Raw genomic sequence first — 16130 nt, 5'->3', positions numbered from 1 at the left:
GTCGAAACTCAAGGGACTAGGGGGGCTTTGTTTGCTCCTAAATTTGGCAGGGCCCACATGGCAGACAAGTGGGCCCGACCCACAAGGCGTAATGAATGATTGTGGCTAATTAGCCGCTACATAATGGATGACCGCTAATGAATGCCCGCGGCGTAATGAATGGCGGCGATTGAATGGTGTTAGTCAAGTTTATAAAGGCCATTAGATGCGGGTGTTAAAATGATTTAGGATATTAAAAAGCCGCAGAGATTTTTTTTTTTTTTGAATCGGCCAAAGGGGCAATAATATCATTCATAACAAGCCAGAATAGACCGTTACATAATCTTCCGCTGCCATTTAAGGATATTGGCAGACAAGAAGATAGTGATAAAAGCCGCAGAGATTAAATGCACGGTTATGAGTTTTAATTCTCAAGTTAGTAGTTACTGCATTCAAATGCATGTAACCGCGCGTTGATTCTCAACTTTGAATTCATGCAATCAATACAGTCTTGACAGTTATAGCCAAGATTGTATCTTTTTCTTTATTCAGTCATGTATCATTCACTATAAACAGTACCATAGGCATTTTTATTAGAGGTGCTAGACCAAACGCTCGACACAATTACACAAATTTTCATCAGTACATTTCAACAACAGTTATCAATCTTTACGTGTTTATCTTATCGCTTTCTTTACCGGTATTTATCTTTCCTGTACTTTAAATTGTTGTTCTTTACATTCATGCAATTTATCTTTTCGATTATTACTTTGCTGCACTTTATTTCCCGCGGTTTACATTATTGTTGCACATTACGAAATGTGTAATCTCATTTGCCACTAATATATTATCAGTAATGAGCCTACCCGGGACAAAAGCACTTTGGAAAGGGGAAATCACCTCCGGTAAAATAAGCTTCAACCTATTAGCAATAACCTTCGAACAAATCTTGTAAATCACATTACACAACACAATGGGTCACAGATCTGACATGTGTTCTGGATTACTCACTTTCGGAATAAAGACAAATATGAGTAACATTAACTTGCTTCAACAAGTGACATGTCTGAAGAAAGCTATGAATTGCTGCAAAAATATCATCTCTAATGTGATCCCAATAGTGTTGGAAAAAAAGAGGGGGCGTTCCATCTGGACATGGGGATTTAGTAGGATACATCTGAAATAGAGCAAACCGTACCTCTTCCTTAGTATACGTCGCACAAAGCTGAGTATTCATCTCATGAGTAACCCGAGGGACAATGTGCCTCCAGAGTTAAATTCAAAGCATCAACATCAATTTCTGATGCTTGAAACATTTTAGAAAAATAAGTGGTGATCACATTCTCAATACCCTCATCCTCATCCTGCCACTGTCCCATCGCATCAAATAAGCCTTGCAATGAGTTCTTGCATTTCCTATTCTCAGTTTTCCGGTGAAAAAATCTGGTGTTTCGATCCCCTTCCTTGAGCCAAGTAATTTTCGACCGCTGCTTCCAAAACAATTCCTCTTGGACCAACAAGCTCTGGAGCTTATCAGTCAGCTCTTTCTTCTCAGTTTGTACACTCTCTGATGGGAAGACACTCAGTAACTCTTCCAACCTAGTACGAAGGCCCAACATCTATAATTGCCGGCCCTTGAAAACCTCTTTTTGCCATTTGGTCAAATGAATCCTAGTATGCATAACTTTCTTCGTTACACAAAACATAGGAGTACCCAAAACATCTGTTCTCCATGCTTCCTTCACCACACTCTGGGTGTTGCAACCAAAACTCTTCAAATTTGAAGCGGTTAACCCTACGTCTAGCAATCAGTGGTGTAGTACTTGCTCGTAGTAAAACTGGAACATGATCAGAGTTAGACGGAGCCAAATGCAGTACCCTAGCATGGTGAAAAATATCAACCCATGAAGGAGTACAAACAGCCCGATCCAACCGCAACAAAGTATCTGAGTTCCACCAACTAGTCATTGAACCATGAAACCCGAGATCTAGCAGTTCATAATACCCTAACGCCTCCCTGAATCCACGCATTTGCCTCTCCGACCACAAAGGTCCAGCGATATTCTCCCCGCTATTCAGGATCTTATTAAAATACCCTAACACCACCCAAGGCAGAGAATCCATGTCGGAAAGATCACGCAGCAATTGTCATGACTTATCTCTCTCTCCAGTACGGGCATACCCATAAAATCCCATCAGACGCCATGACAGAGCCCTAGTATCCCCCACAACCACTGCATCAATGTGATGCACTGATTTGGTACCAATTTGAATCTTTACATCATCGCTCCAGGAAAGCCCCAAACCATCGGCTTGGCCAGCGCTCAAAACTCCTCTGCATGGGCAAAACCTAACGCACGACGTAGGCTTTCGAAGTCAACCAACTTGCTGATCTTCGTTTCACATAAAAACACAATCTGTGGGCGATTCTGAGCACACAAGTCCTTCAACGCCCTCATCGTAGCATCATTGCAGATTCCTCTGCAATTCCAACTAAGAATATCAAGATCCATAGAGGCTTGAATTGGCTTTCTTGCTTCAAGAAAGTAACCCTAGCACAAGCGGCTAGGTTAGAGGTTTTTTTTTTTTTTGTATTCTCTTTAGATACATAAACAGATGAATCCTATAAAAAATTCAATCAAATATAAAACATTTAACCATTTGATTAGGATCATGTTTGTTCTAATTTCATCTGACGGACTACAGTTGTTTACATAATTTTAATGACCAAATTATTATGAATTTGGTTAATTTTCTGTAGACATCACTCTTGCATAGAAATCTAAAGAATGACCAGTTGAAATCGTTGAATTAAGTTGTATGCTAGTGAAAAATAATAAAAATTATGAAATTTCAAATTTGAGTAGGCGCTCTCTAGAACATACATGTCTATATATATGCATGCAATGTAATGATGTATCGAGTAGTCAAACTCCAACTATATTCATTGTCAGTTTACTACAGAAATAGCCATATAGCCACGTACATTTTTCGATCGTCACCTAAATTGCCTTAAAAAAAGAAGAAGATCAAAACTTAGTATTTTTCATCTTCTACAATAGGCCACTAGATTCTCGATCAATCTTAAACCCAAATTAAGTCGACTGCAACATCATGAGAAGAGTGATAATATTTTCTAATAGGTGAAGAAGGCCAGATGGTTCTCAGAAAGATGGAGCTTGTCGTTTGTTTTGAGTAGGACTTGCATAACAAATTATTTTGAATTTGTTTTTGTTATCGTTTGCTTGCTGTGCATTGTTTAGTTATATGCCAATTACGAATATCCCTTATTGTTTATGTTTAGAACAAATGAAAATTATTCTATGCACAAATGGTTAGTGAGGAATTGTAAGAATGGGATTTTATAATTAAGGTTTGTCTTGTGATGATCAAGTACTCGATTCTGGATGGCCAGAAACATGACAAGTAGCTTAAAGAAAGGGACTTGTGAATTATGATCTCGGTTTGTCAAAGCACGAGCATGTGATGAGAGTCAACTTGCGCTTAACAGCTTTGGAATATTTCTTCTTTCGGTTTTTTTTTTTTTAGATTCGATCATTCTTGTTGTTTCCTCTTGATTAATAATAATAATGCAATGTGTTGTCCAAACTCAAAAAAATTAAGGTGCCCTATACGTGGTTCTAGCTAGCGTTTGCTTCCTATCTCTGTCCGTAGCAAGGTCATACTTTGCCGATCGAGTTTAGTAGGCTGTTAGAATTATTGTATATTTAGATTAGAGCATTTAAAAACCCACATAAAAAAAATGAAGAGTCATCATTCTTTTTAAAGAATGAAATTACACACGAATGCCGAGATTTTTTGCTTTATAACTTCATACTCATTCCACCTTAGAGCAAGTCCACCTGTTGAGCTTGATCGATCAAAACTATTCACTGCTTTTTTTACTTGTATTTTCACTATTGAGGTTGGCTGGTAAGATACTGTTCACAAAATGTCAAGAATGGTTATTTTCGTAGTCAAGATTGACTACGAAAGTATCTTGACTACGAAAGTGACCATTCTTGACCGGTCAAGCTCAACTGGTGGACTTGCTCTTAGATAGTTAGGGTGGGATGAATATTGGAATACCGATATATTGTATATGTGAGACTGTTTACCGTTTGCGCACAATAAGTGATATCATAGTCTAGACAACATCTAAAATTTGTGTTTCGTATGGTCAAAGTTTAGGTGGTTTCTTTTGGCAGTCCCGCTACCTACCCTTTTAAACCCCCTACAACACTACTCCAGCCAATGTGGACCTTCTTGGCCTGTTGGGAGAGGAAACATGTCTGTAATTTCAGTCGCATCCGAATCATGATTCTTAAGTAGAGTTGGTAAATATCTCAAATCCAAATCATGACTCTTAAGCCTTAAGCAGCCTATAGATAATAACAAGAACGCGTTTCTCACCTTTTAAAATGTCATTATTTGCAAGACAACCTTTATGTCCAAAAAGCTATTGACTAGTGATTACACTCAACAAGTCCCCTGAACAAGCTACTAACTTCAACCCAAAAGCTAATGACTGCACCAAAAGCAATTAACCCAATCCAAATGCCAACTCTAAAAATCACTGACCCTAAACAAAAGAACTGTTCTGCACCCACAAACTATTGAGCCCAGAAAAAGCTAGTGACCCATTCAATGATACATTTTACGGCAAAACCCAAACCTGTACGATGCTAGTCATTCATGCTTTCAATGGCCTGGGTATTTATCTTAGCACGCAAGGTCCTATATTTGATGAAATTAGATAGTTGAAGAGGAATTTTGAAAAAGTGTCATGGAAGAAAGCACTGTAACCGAGCAGCTCATGCTATAGCTCAAGAAGCTCTGAGAGAGTGGAATACCAAATTTGGGAAGGAAGTTGGTCTTCCATGGCTCGAAGAAGTTGTAATTGATGATAACTTTTCTTGATGTTGAGCATTTTAATAGTAATAGTTATCTTCATAGTTAAAAGTATCTGAAACTGAAATCTAATTAGTTACTTTTTGAGTTTTGCTCAAGGGTTAATGCTCATACACATCTGATCCATGAAAATACTTCTCATACACCCCAATGTCTTATTTTTGTTCATCTTTACACAACCTTTTCCCCCTTTCCTTCCTACCTACCCATCTTATCAGAATCTCTACCATCAATACCCTTCCCTGATGTTTATTGCTTTTTCTTTGCTGTCTATTTCAGTATCTACATTTTAAAGTTTTGTTGAAAACGTGGTGGGCCCATCAGAGTTTTATTTGTTTAAATATATATGCAGATGTTAACAGTCATCCTCTATTTTTCAAAGGTAAACAGTACAAATTACTATTCATAATTTCGATCGTTAACAGACTTGAGTTGAATGCTATATGTAAAAATATTAGCAAAGAATTGCAAAAGGAGAGAGAAAAATTGAGAAAATTGAAAGATTATAGAGAAAGTCTTAATAGAGAAACCCCTAACTACTGGGATATCATCTATAGACTTCAAACCAGAATCTATAAATTAGAACAAGATATTGATAATCTCTTATATATTCTGGAAGAGGAACAAAAACCTCTTGATTATTTGAGCATTGGTTAGATCCGTAAATCACTGGTATCAGAGCTTGTAAAGTGCTCAGCAGGGGAATCCCCAATGGGGACAATATCTGATTTAATAATAGAGAAACTGAATTCTCTATTAAAATATTCTGATGAAAAATATCAGAACCTGCAGCAAGAATTGACTACCTTACTCCTTAGCAGTTAAGGAAAGGCAAAATTTGAAATTTCTTTCAAACTTCTATTTTTATTTCTTTTATTTTTATTTTTTGATCGAAAGTATTATTTTATTATTATTTTTATTTCTTTTATTTTTATTTTTTGATCAAAAGTATTATTATTATTATTATTATTATTTTTTGTTGAAAAGATAAGGAAAGGCCCTAAATCCTTTCATTCTGTTTCAGTCTCTCTGGACGGTGACGGCGAACAATGCATGCTGGCGTAAGTTGCTGACGGCGAAGCTGACGAGGTATGGGTTATTGAAGTTTAATATGATGATGAGGTTTCCTAGGGTTCCTAGTGCAATTTGAGCTTAGAGAATTGTTTGAATTTTGGGGTCTTATGGGGATCAATTGACTCAGAGTTGTATATGGCTTCATTTTGAGATTTTTATATACATACCCAGATGCCCACATTTTATGTATAGCTTAAAGTTTTGAAATTTAGTTGAAACAAGCTTGAGATTGGGGGTTAAGGCTTCTTAAGAAGCAATCGAGCACTGGAAAATTGGACCAGTTGATTGTATAATATATTCTCATTTTGAAATTTGATCCTTGCACATTATGATTGATGGCAGTTGTGATTTCTTGTAAGGCAAAGCATGTTATTTTTTATATGATTCACATAATTACAAGGAAATTGCGATTATTGGGTAAATTGGTTTAGGACTATAGGCAATTCTGGATTTAGGGATTTAAGGAGGACTCCGGAAAAGATGTTAAGAACAATAGCTGCTGCATCACACCTTCGGTTCTGCTGAGACTGTGAGGAGCTCATTTGTTCTCTAGGACCAAAAATACTTTTAAACTCAAATAATATTTGCTCATTCTCTTTCTAGAAAAGTTGGTATTAGCTGATTCCACTGTTTGGGACATTATATTGAACTTGCACCTTTCTATTGTCGCTTCATATACTTTTTTTAGCGACCCATATTTCACCTAGGACTGAGGACTGTGAGTTGAAGATTAGAATTGTTGAACCCAACTTGCCCAAGCAACAAAAAAAAAATAGCTTGTTTGTATATGAAATGGATTGGGAGCATAAAACTGGTTTCAAATGTAGCAGTGATGACTGTAGTTAAAGTAGTATCATATTGCGGGTGGGAACTGGAAAAGCATAGTGTTGGGGAACTGCTGTTGAACTGTGAAATTTCATAAAAATTAGATAATGCTCTTACCCTCTTAGTGAATAACGGTGAAAGAATCTGAAATACTATCAATCTAGTGATTTCCTTCTGTATCATTAAGACTCAATTTTGTCGACAAGACACCCTGTGTGTATAAAAAGAGGTCAACTCTCTCTGGTAAGACTCTCAGACTAGAGAATGATCAGATGGTGGCACCATATTGAAAGATCCTTTTTCGGTCATTCATTTTCATTTTATCAGTTTAGTTTATAGGATTCGTCTTTACTTGGAGCGACAGAAACACTAGTGTGAAGGTTGTTGAAGTGAGCTACAGAGAATGCGAAAACACCACGTGTGATGAATGTTCTTAAGCATCACAGAAGTCTTCTGTTGTAGAGCTTTACTGATAGGATATCCATGAATGATGCTACATTTGCTTTTCTGTAACTTCTAAATGCAATTTCAGCAGTGAGAAAGTAGTATTAATATTAAGTTTCATGGTAGTCTCAACGGTATTAATTAGTAGAGTTTATTGTTGCTTCCAAATATGATCTAATTAACTCATGGTTTATCCCCTGTACCAGCTGAGATTTACTTCATGGCATTGCAGGTAATTATATGAAGATGAAGTTGAAACTACTAAGGGAACAACAATTAAAAGGAAAAGAAGAAGCATAGTCATGTTTGAGGTATATATGCACCTGGATTAATGTAGGTAAGGTAACAAACGCTTAACACCTACTTATTATCAGTTTTTACAATTTCTTCCATTCCTACTTTCTCAAATGGTCTTGGAAAGACTGAAAGAGTGTTGAGTGGATTGGTGGATATAGCCAATGATAGTGATGTAAGAGTCCTCAATACTTTTAAAAAACTCAATTCCAAATATTTTGCTTCTTTTCATTTTTGTGCATATTCATTTGGCTACCTCATAATTATGGTATATATTGGAAGTGTTAGATTTATTAATGTATTGCACATTGGAAAAGCTGTGAACCATGCTTGTACATGTAGCATGGCTTAAATTAAATCATTGCAGCATTCCTTTCTTTTGATTATGAATTTATGATTTACAAAATTGGCAAAGTGATCCTTCAAAAATATGTGACTTGTTTTCAGAAAGGTATCTGAATCCATATGTAAATGAACCCCTATGCATTCGATTAAGGTACTTCAACCAATCAATGGATTACTTTAGTTGCAAGAAATGATCTTGAATTGGGTAGAACTAGATAGAGGTGATATGATTGTTCATGTTTTTGCATCTGCTCCATACAGTTTTAAGAAGTCTGCAATACATGTACACACTCCACGACGCTGAATCAAAGCCTTACAGCAGCTTCTTACTCTTGTTTCAGGTCCAGAAAGAAATCTCTAGCTTTGTTACTTACTTCTATGAACTGCTTAGCTCAGCAAGCCAGCATGTGATTTGATCGCGTATAGGATTTAGGGCATTTTTACAGATTTGGAGGTTCCATTTTCGGATCAACCCTTCTGAACTCTTGTCTATATGAACTTTGTAATACAATGACATTAAAGTTTTAAACTCCTTGTGATGTATTCAAGATTGAGAGTGGAATGTACTTTAGTCTCAATACCAAAGCATAGAAATCTTCGAGCGATATGAAACGGAAAGAAAATTGTAGTTACCTACTTACCTTACTCATATTTCAATATGGTAAATCAAGCTTGACGAAACCAATTTTTGATCACGAGCTAATCAAAACCAATCTTTACATTTACCTCGAGCACAACTACTTCCATAGCAATACTTCACCTTACTAAATAGACTAACTAAATACACTAGCAAAAAAGTTCTTAGAATCCTAAAGAAAATGAATTATTGTAAATAGACTAACTAAATTTACTATATACTAAAGCGTCTGCACTATTCATTTCACTGTTCATCTTGGGGGTGGGAAATGACGCTTTTTCCCTCTATTTTCCCTCAACTTACGGCGCTGCCATCGCTATACAAATAGTCAAATATCAAATATCAATTTTCAGTTGTTCGGGAAGCCTCTATGTGTAACCTTCGACTGTATCTCTTTCTTCGGGAATCATCTATTTACAGCGACTTCTACTGTTACACCTAAGTACCCAAATCGTTGATCCCAATCGTGCCACCGTCTTCTACAGCTGTATAAGCGAGATTGAGAGAGAGTTCGGTTCGTTGCTTTTGATCTGTGGATTTGGAATTGCTTTCTTTATTTCTGCTCATTATCTCCTCTAATCTCATCAGGTACCCAATACAATTTGTTTAGGAATTCACTCTTTGTGGTCCTATATTGTCAGTTTTGAACAAGCGAATTCATGTCTGGGTTTGTTTTGGATTGTTCATCGGCTTATTCAGTGGATTGTTTTTTCCATCAGTAGGTTTGATTTGTTCATGCGATTGGTTTTGTTTTGAATTGATTCATAGATAACTGATTCAATTGATAAAAGGTAACTTCTTTATGTAAATTTTTTGGTCAATTTTGTTCGGTATGGGCTTTTGGGATTTTATTCAATTAAGGGTTTTGTGTGCGATTTAATGAGCATGGGTTCTTAGCTCATCATTTGAGTACGAGGTCAATTGGGTTCTCAGCCACCATCAACACTTTTTCTTTGATCTTTCTATGTCGCCACCGCTTCACAGCTTTTAACTTTTTTTTTTTTTGTTGGCCAAGCACATGTTAATAATTAAGTTTCTTTCAATCTGCGACACTAGCACCACATTCACTTTTTCTTTGTGCTTTGTCAACTCCTAAAGGATTTTAATTTTGATGAACCCTTTTGTGCAGGTATAAGGCAAAGACAGCAGCTGCAGTCAAAGTTCCAGGGTTTCAATTTGAGAGTGAGCCTCCGTCTATTTATACTCAAATATGTAATACTGCCCTATGTACTATTACTGATACTCAAATACATCCAAAACTCTTTCCTTCTGAAATTTGAACCTTAAGTATAGAAAATATGTATCGAAATGTAGATACTGATATTTTGGTTTTTGAGATTGATTGGAATGAATTAAGTACTGTTATCTTCAAAATGATTGATTACCAAAATTTTCCAATTTATCAAAACAAAAAGCTTTTTTCTTTCTTTGTTTTGTTAATTAAAGTATCTGTTGTAGCTTTTGAATATCTACAGAAACCAAAGCTTTTTCGCACTGTGAAATCAAGAGAACAAATGAAGACCACAGTATTTGTTATATAGCATATAGTTAACAAAGCATTGTTTGTATTAAATAGTGGAAATACAGTGCCACAGGTTATAACTTTAATTCATTTTTAAGTTGAACTTTTCTTTGTCTTTCTCTTTATAATAGGTTCTTCATCAGACTGTCAACTGAGGACTATGACTTTGACAATGCTTTTGGGGTTCTCTGCAGTATACGCAGGTTTTAAGTTCTGATTTTTAGTGAAGATGCTACTAAGGTAAAGACATACTAATTTCTCTATTTTCATCATTTTTCCTTTTTTTTTTTGTCCCTAATTCCTTTCGAATTTTGATTTTTTGTTGGCTGATTTCGATATTTTTTGTTATATGTTTAATTTATTTCTCAACTATTTTTTTGTTATTACATTTTCTACAGCTTCCTCTGCCATATCCTAAAGTCGGATATCTTACTGTACCACCAGTACGGAAACCAATTGCACGTCATAGTGATTGGCTATGACCACAATTTATTTTGAACAATGAAGGACTTCAACAGGTAATTCTTTATATTGATTCATAATTCTTCACTTACTTAGACTGTGTCTTAAGAAAAGAAAAATTACGTGCACACCTGAACCCTATCTAAATGCCTTCAGCAGGTCACCAAAGGTGACGAAAAGCAAGCAGAAGATCAGGAGATACAGCTATGAAAGTTAATATTCCAGATATATATTCTGTTACAGTTTGCCAGCAGATATGAAATCAATAAAATTTCTATAAGGTTTCTCTCCTTGATTGATAAAATGATTAATCATTGCAGCTTTTGGTATCTGTTATTATACTTTTGATAACATTGCAAACTTACACCAGAAATTGCCCCCCTCTCTTTCTCTCTCTCTCTCTGTTCAATATTTTCTCTTTCTTTCTGGGCTTTGTGCTCTGAATTTGAGTTTGTTTTCTAATTGGGTCTTTGATTTTTATAGGGGGTACCAAATTTATTGCCGCAGTTTATCGAAGTAGGGACAAAGAAGAATGAAAATCCTGAAAAAGCTTGCATTGAGGTTATTTGGAAGCCTAAAATTAACAAGCCAGAGTGGTCAGTTTCTGCAACTATATTTGTGCTTTGTGGTAATTTGCATACAATAGCCAAGTTTGCTCACTAAGTTTGGTGAATTTTGTTATTGCTATCTAAGTTTTGCTAGATTTTTTGTGCATGATATAGGAAAAACATAAAGGGAATATGAGATGATATTGAAAAGGACCTTGCAAAGCATCTGTATATGGACATTGGACTGTGTTGCTTAGAAGGTATGAGTTGCCAAGTCGTGGAACTCTGTTTTAGTTTTAAGCCTTGGCATGGAAATGCTTCTCCCAATTCAAAGTTATGTATTAAAGACAAATAAGCAAGATACTACTGTAGTTTCTCCAACACATAAGATTATTGATTCTGCATCAGAATATTATGCGTTTTGAAAAAAGAAATGACGAAGGAAAGCCCACATTACACTGATGGGGTTCACTCTTCTCTCTGCGCTTACTGATTCAGCGAAGCACAATAGAATAGCTTCAAGTCTGAGATCATTTGAGGATCTCTACTTACAGAGGTTGCTCTCTAGGTTAGTCAAGTAACTAAATCTATGTTTTAGTTGAATTTGTGATCTTCTTTCTCACATCAAATGAATTTCCTTTCTAACATTCAATCATTTTCAAAGACAAGTTTTTCTTTTCTCTGTTTCTCCTTACTATTTTTTTTCTTTATCTAACTTTAGCCATTGAAAATCTGATCCAACTGTAAATATTAGCACTGAATTGATTCAGTAGCATGTGTTTTTGATTAATGTTGACACTATTTTGCAAGTTTGTTGACTACTCAGCATTTGATGACCATGGTTTCTACTGTCTTTAGCAGAGTCAACAAATGCCTTGGTTATATCTAAGCAGACCATTCTACTTCGTGTAGAGGTAGTGAGTAGTTGCTCATGTCTTTCTATAACAATAAGGCAAACCGCTAATTTTCAAGCCAACATCCATCAAACGGTTCTCATTATTGTCTTTTATCTATTGCTTTATTAGACGATACATACCAAGTTTGATTTGAAGTTATTGATTCCACCCAGAAATTCGTGTAACATGTTTTAATCATCCTTTAATGAAGGTGTACAACAGAAACATTCTGCTATGTAATGTTATCCCAGTAACATATAATAGTAATTCCCGCAGCAAAGCGCGGGCAAATGTTACTAGTTTATTTATCTATTTTTAATATATAAAAAAAGAAACGTAATCATTCATTAACGCAGCAGATGTTGCAATCATTCGTAGTCAATCGTAATCAATATTAGCTACCTAAATTCCAAGGTGTTACAGCAATTGTTAAGAATCAATAAGTCCTTTCTCCATTTTAGCATCTCTCAGACAAGACAAATTATGACCAGATTTCCATCTTCTTCGGCAACTAAACAAATACTAAAAGATCGTCGCGACTTCTTATTCATTCATGTCATCCAGTATGGACTGCACAACTTATCGAGCTTTCTCAGCTTATCCTCATATTCTTCACATTCAGCAAGATGATTCTCATTCTCATCAAGCCACTCAATGACTTTTTCAACCGCATCCGCGATTCTTTTCTTGTACATACTAACGGCCTAGGGCAAAAACAACCCAACTCAAATAACTAAGCCCAAAGAGAAGTGGACCAAACCCAAGGCAGCAAAGCAGTCTTGACCCAGCCTAGATATCGTCGCCGCTACCCAGAAGCCGCACAACTTCTCTAATGCAACTCCGTTCGACCCTGTCGCCTCGACACTGTCTGGACCACTCCACCCGTTTCAGCACCCCACGAACCCATGCCATTGTCGATTCAGCACCTCCCTACGCCTTCGACGAGGCCCTCCGAACCTGTACAACAAGGTACTGAGCCTAATAGACTTCCACTAGAATCTGCTCCCCCGGACAATATAATCAATCACCTATCCAACATTAACCTGCTAAACGTCCGCGAGGCCGAAGGCCATCCCGGACGTCTGGGTGTCACCGGACAAGAAAGGATTTCGCAGTTGAATGAAGGCCGGCTTTAGGGTTTCTCCAGAGGCAAAGCCTTCAGACCCTTGGGTGAAAAATAGTTATCAATTGACCTCCTAGACTTCCAAATTTTGAAATAATTTTATATGAAATAAACTGTCTAGGTTTGTAAAGCCACAATGTGAGTAGTTATTTGATCGTATGTAAGGTTTTCTAATGTCTGTTTCCATATTAGTTGATTTGCGAATAATTCGCAAATTAATGAATTCTTAAAAAAAAAATCACTTGTTTTCTGAATTATTCCTAAAATTTAGAAAAATTAGCCTTTTTTTTTATTTTAAGTTAGCTAAATTATTTACGAATACATATTATTCCAAAAATTTTCAATTGAAAAAAGCCAACTTTAAAAAAAATAAAACAAAATATTTTTTTTAATTAAAAAAGTCAAGTTTAAGATTAATTTTTGAATTTTAAACTTTTATAATTAAAAATCATATAATTACTAGTACTATTTACACTATTTATTTATTAAATAACTTAGATGTGTTGAAGTTTTGTATATCCAAATGGTAATATTTGAGAAAAGCTAAGATTCACCTTGATTTTTCTTCAAAGTTTATGTTTTAAAAGTCATATAACTATATAAAAGTAATAGAAATAACAAATATCCATCCGTATTATTTATTACATTTCGGTTTAAATACGTACGTATCTAATTTTATAATTTTCCGTTTCCGTATTTTATGGCCTAATTTTTCAAATTATTTTTCACTAAAACTTACCAAATTATTCATGAACATTTTTTTAACTTTTAACTCCCATGCCGAATTTTACTAACTAGCCTAGTAGGCAACGATGGAATGAATAGAGGATTTGTCGTACTGATGAAAACTAGTAAGTGAGCAAGCTAAAGATAATGTAGAGACTCAAAACAAGATGATACCTCAGAGAAGAGAAATTACAACAAAAAACACGACGTGTCAAAGTAATCATTGATGGATTATCGGAATAGTTCTATGAATCAATAATTTGATCATAAATTAGTAACTACAACGAATACAACATTTATTTTCTTTCAAAAATTCCAGTAGTACTCAAATATTAAAAATTTATGATTAGAAGTCATTTGAGATAACTACAGCGAAGAACGCGTATTAAGTTATTACCTTATAAAGATATATGTAATATTTATGACTATACTCAATACTGGATAGTTAAATAAGTAAGGGTGCGGCTATTGCCACCCTACAATTTTCTTTGTTCACCCTACTTACTCATTACACCCTATATTTTAATTTCAATTATTAAATTTACTTATCTAACCCTTTTTTTTTTTCAGAAATATCCTTATAAGATATATTCAATTAAAAAAGATTTTTTTTTAAACTTAAATTTCTCATTTAATTTATACCAATAAAAAAACTAAAATATATTAAGTTTCCTAATAAAATCATAATCAGATTTACTTCCATTTTTTTTTCCTTTCAATTTCAATGTTCGTCTGTTTCAATTCATATCAAAATATTAGTAAGTTAATAACTATGAGAAATGAAGAATAAATTGTTTTTTTTTTTTGTATTTTAAATTTTTCACTTTTGGTGTTCACAATTTTGATGAAGTTCACACTAAAGGTTTTATGAATTGAATAATGAATTAACGATGAGAAGGCAACAGAAAGACGAAAAATAGTAATAAATTCACATTTGAGTGGAGAAAATGAAGATTAATGTTATCCAATGAGAAATTAAGTAGTATGTGTATTTAATTAATTAGTTATGTATTTATTTTTCCTTACATATTTGAATTTTAGAAAATAAGTGTACTTATTAGTCATTTTGCACTTGGGTAATATAGTCTTTTAATAATTTAAATGATTGTAGGGTGAACTAAGAAAATGGTAGAGTGTCAATAGCCGCACCCAATAGGTAAACATATCGTAAAAACATAATGTGTTACGTCAATGCGATTTAATATTTGAATCTAGACACCGGTAACATTTAGGTGCCGCTCGTCGTAAAATCTATCCCAAATGCAATGATATCTAGAAATGAGAGGAAGTGCATAAATGCAGATAATATTTCTCATAATAAAATGAAATAAAAGAACAAAAACCAGCCAATCATATAAGAGAAAATTAGATACAAAATCATGAAAATAAAGTTTTATTTTGGTGAACTCGGCCGTACACATTCGTGCAGACAAAGATAGCGCCCATAATAAGACAATAAATAGAGAGAAGAAGGAAGGCACACTCTCCTAAGTCCTAACACACTCATAACCTTTCCAGTTTCTCTGACAAAACCCCCAAAACCAAAGCACCCTTCATTTCATTCTCTTCTCTCCCATTTCTCCCCAAAACCCATTTCTCTCTTTTCTTTCTTTCTTCACCAAAATTCCCATTTCCAAGAAGTGAAAAGCCATTTGCTCTGTTCAAGCACCTGACATGGATCCTCCTCAAAATCCCAATGTGGGTTCTTCTTCTTCTCGAAGACCTGATATGGGTTTCTCTTCTTCTCCAAGACCTGAAGTGGGTTCTTCTTCTTCTTCAACAAGACCTGAAGTGGGTTCTTCTTCTTCATCTTCTTTGAGCTTACCGAGATTCAGTCTCAACGTGAGGATGGGCACCACACAATCAATTACACCAGTCTTCGGCTGCAGAATCGACCCTACAGCTCGTGTGCCCAAGAAGGACGATGAGGTTCCCCCCGAGCACGAGTTCAGTTTCAAATGGTCAGTCTTTCATTCTTTTTTATGTTAAAGAATGTGAATTTATCATCTTTATGGTGTTTCTTTATCTGGGTATTGATCAATGTATTGCTGGGAAAAACAGAGAAAAATTGTTTGTAAGAAGTGAAATCGTTTCCATTTGATGTTAAAGAATGTAAATTTATGATCTTTTTAGTGTTTCTTTATCTGAGTATTGATCAATGCATGGTTGTATGTGTGTTTTTTCTTACATGAAGGTCTTGTTTGGTTTATATAATCAAAGTAACAGGGGAAAATAGTTCTTCCTGCGGAGTCAAATTCAGTCCCAAATGTTAGTCTCATTTTAATTTTTCCTCCTTTTTTTTTTTTCAATGTAGGAGAATGTGAATTTGTAATCTTTTTGTGTT

The 16130-nt window shown here is 35.0% G+C and overlaps 2 long non-coding RNA genes across 3 annotated transcripts; both read left to right on the top strand.

The window, feature by feature from the left end:
- The first annotated feature begins 5859 nt into the window (after positions 1-5859).
- On the top strand, positions 5860-15712 carry LOC121050146. Its single transcript, XR_005802111.1, has 3 exons — positions 5860-5979; positions 7466-7570; positions 15676-15712. It is a non-coding gene; the product is annotated as an uncharacterized LOC121050146 (long non-coding RNA).
- LOC112174592 lies at positions 9527-10752 on the top strand. Of its 2 annotated transcripts, none has more exons than XR_002926078.2 (4): positions 9527-9691; positions 10163-10271; positions 10430-10549; positions 10650-10752. It is a non-coding gene; the product is annotated as an uncharacterized LOC112174592 (long non-coding RNA). The 2 variants fall into 2 exon arrangements; XR_005802110.1 differs by lacking the exon at positions 9527-9691 and adding an exon at positions 9703-9721.
- Positions 15713-16130: the final 418 nt, after the last annotated feature.

Source organism: Rosa chinensis, chromosome 6 (genome assembly GCF_002994745.2).
Source record: "Rosa chinensis cultivar Old Blush chromosome 6, RchiOBHm-V2, whole genome shotgun sequence".
Lineage (NCBI taxonomy): Eukaryota > Viridiplantae > Streptophyta > Magnoliopsida > Rosales > Rosaceae > Rosa > Rosa chinensis.
The sequence above is the reverse complement of the archived record's forward strand: the minus strand, read 5'-3'. Positions and strand labels throughout refer to the sequence as shown.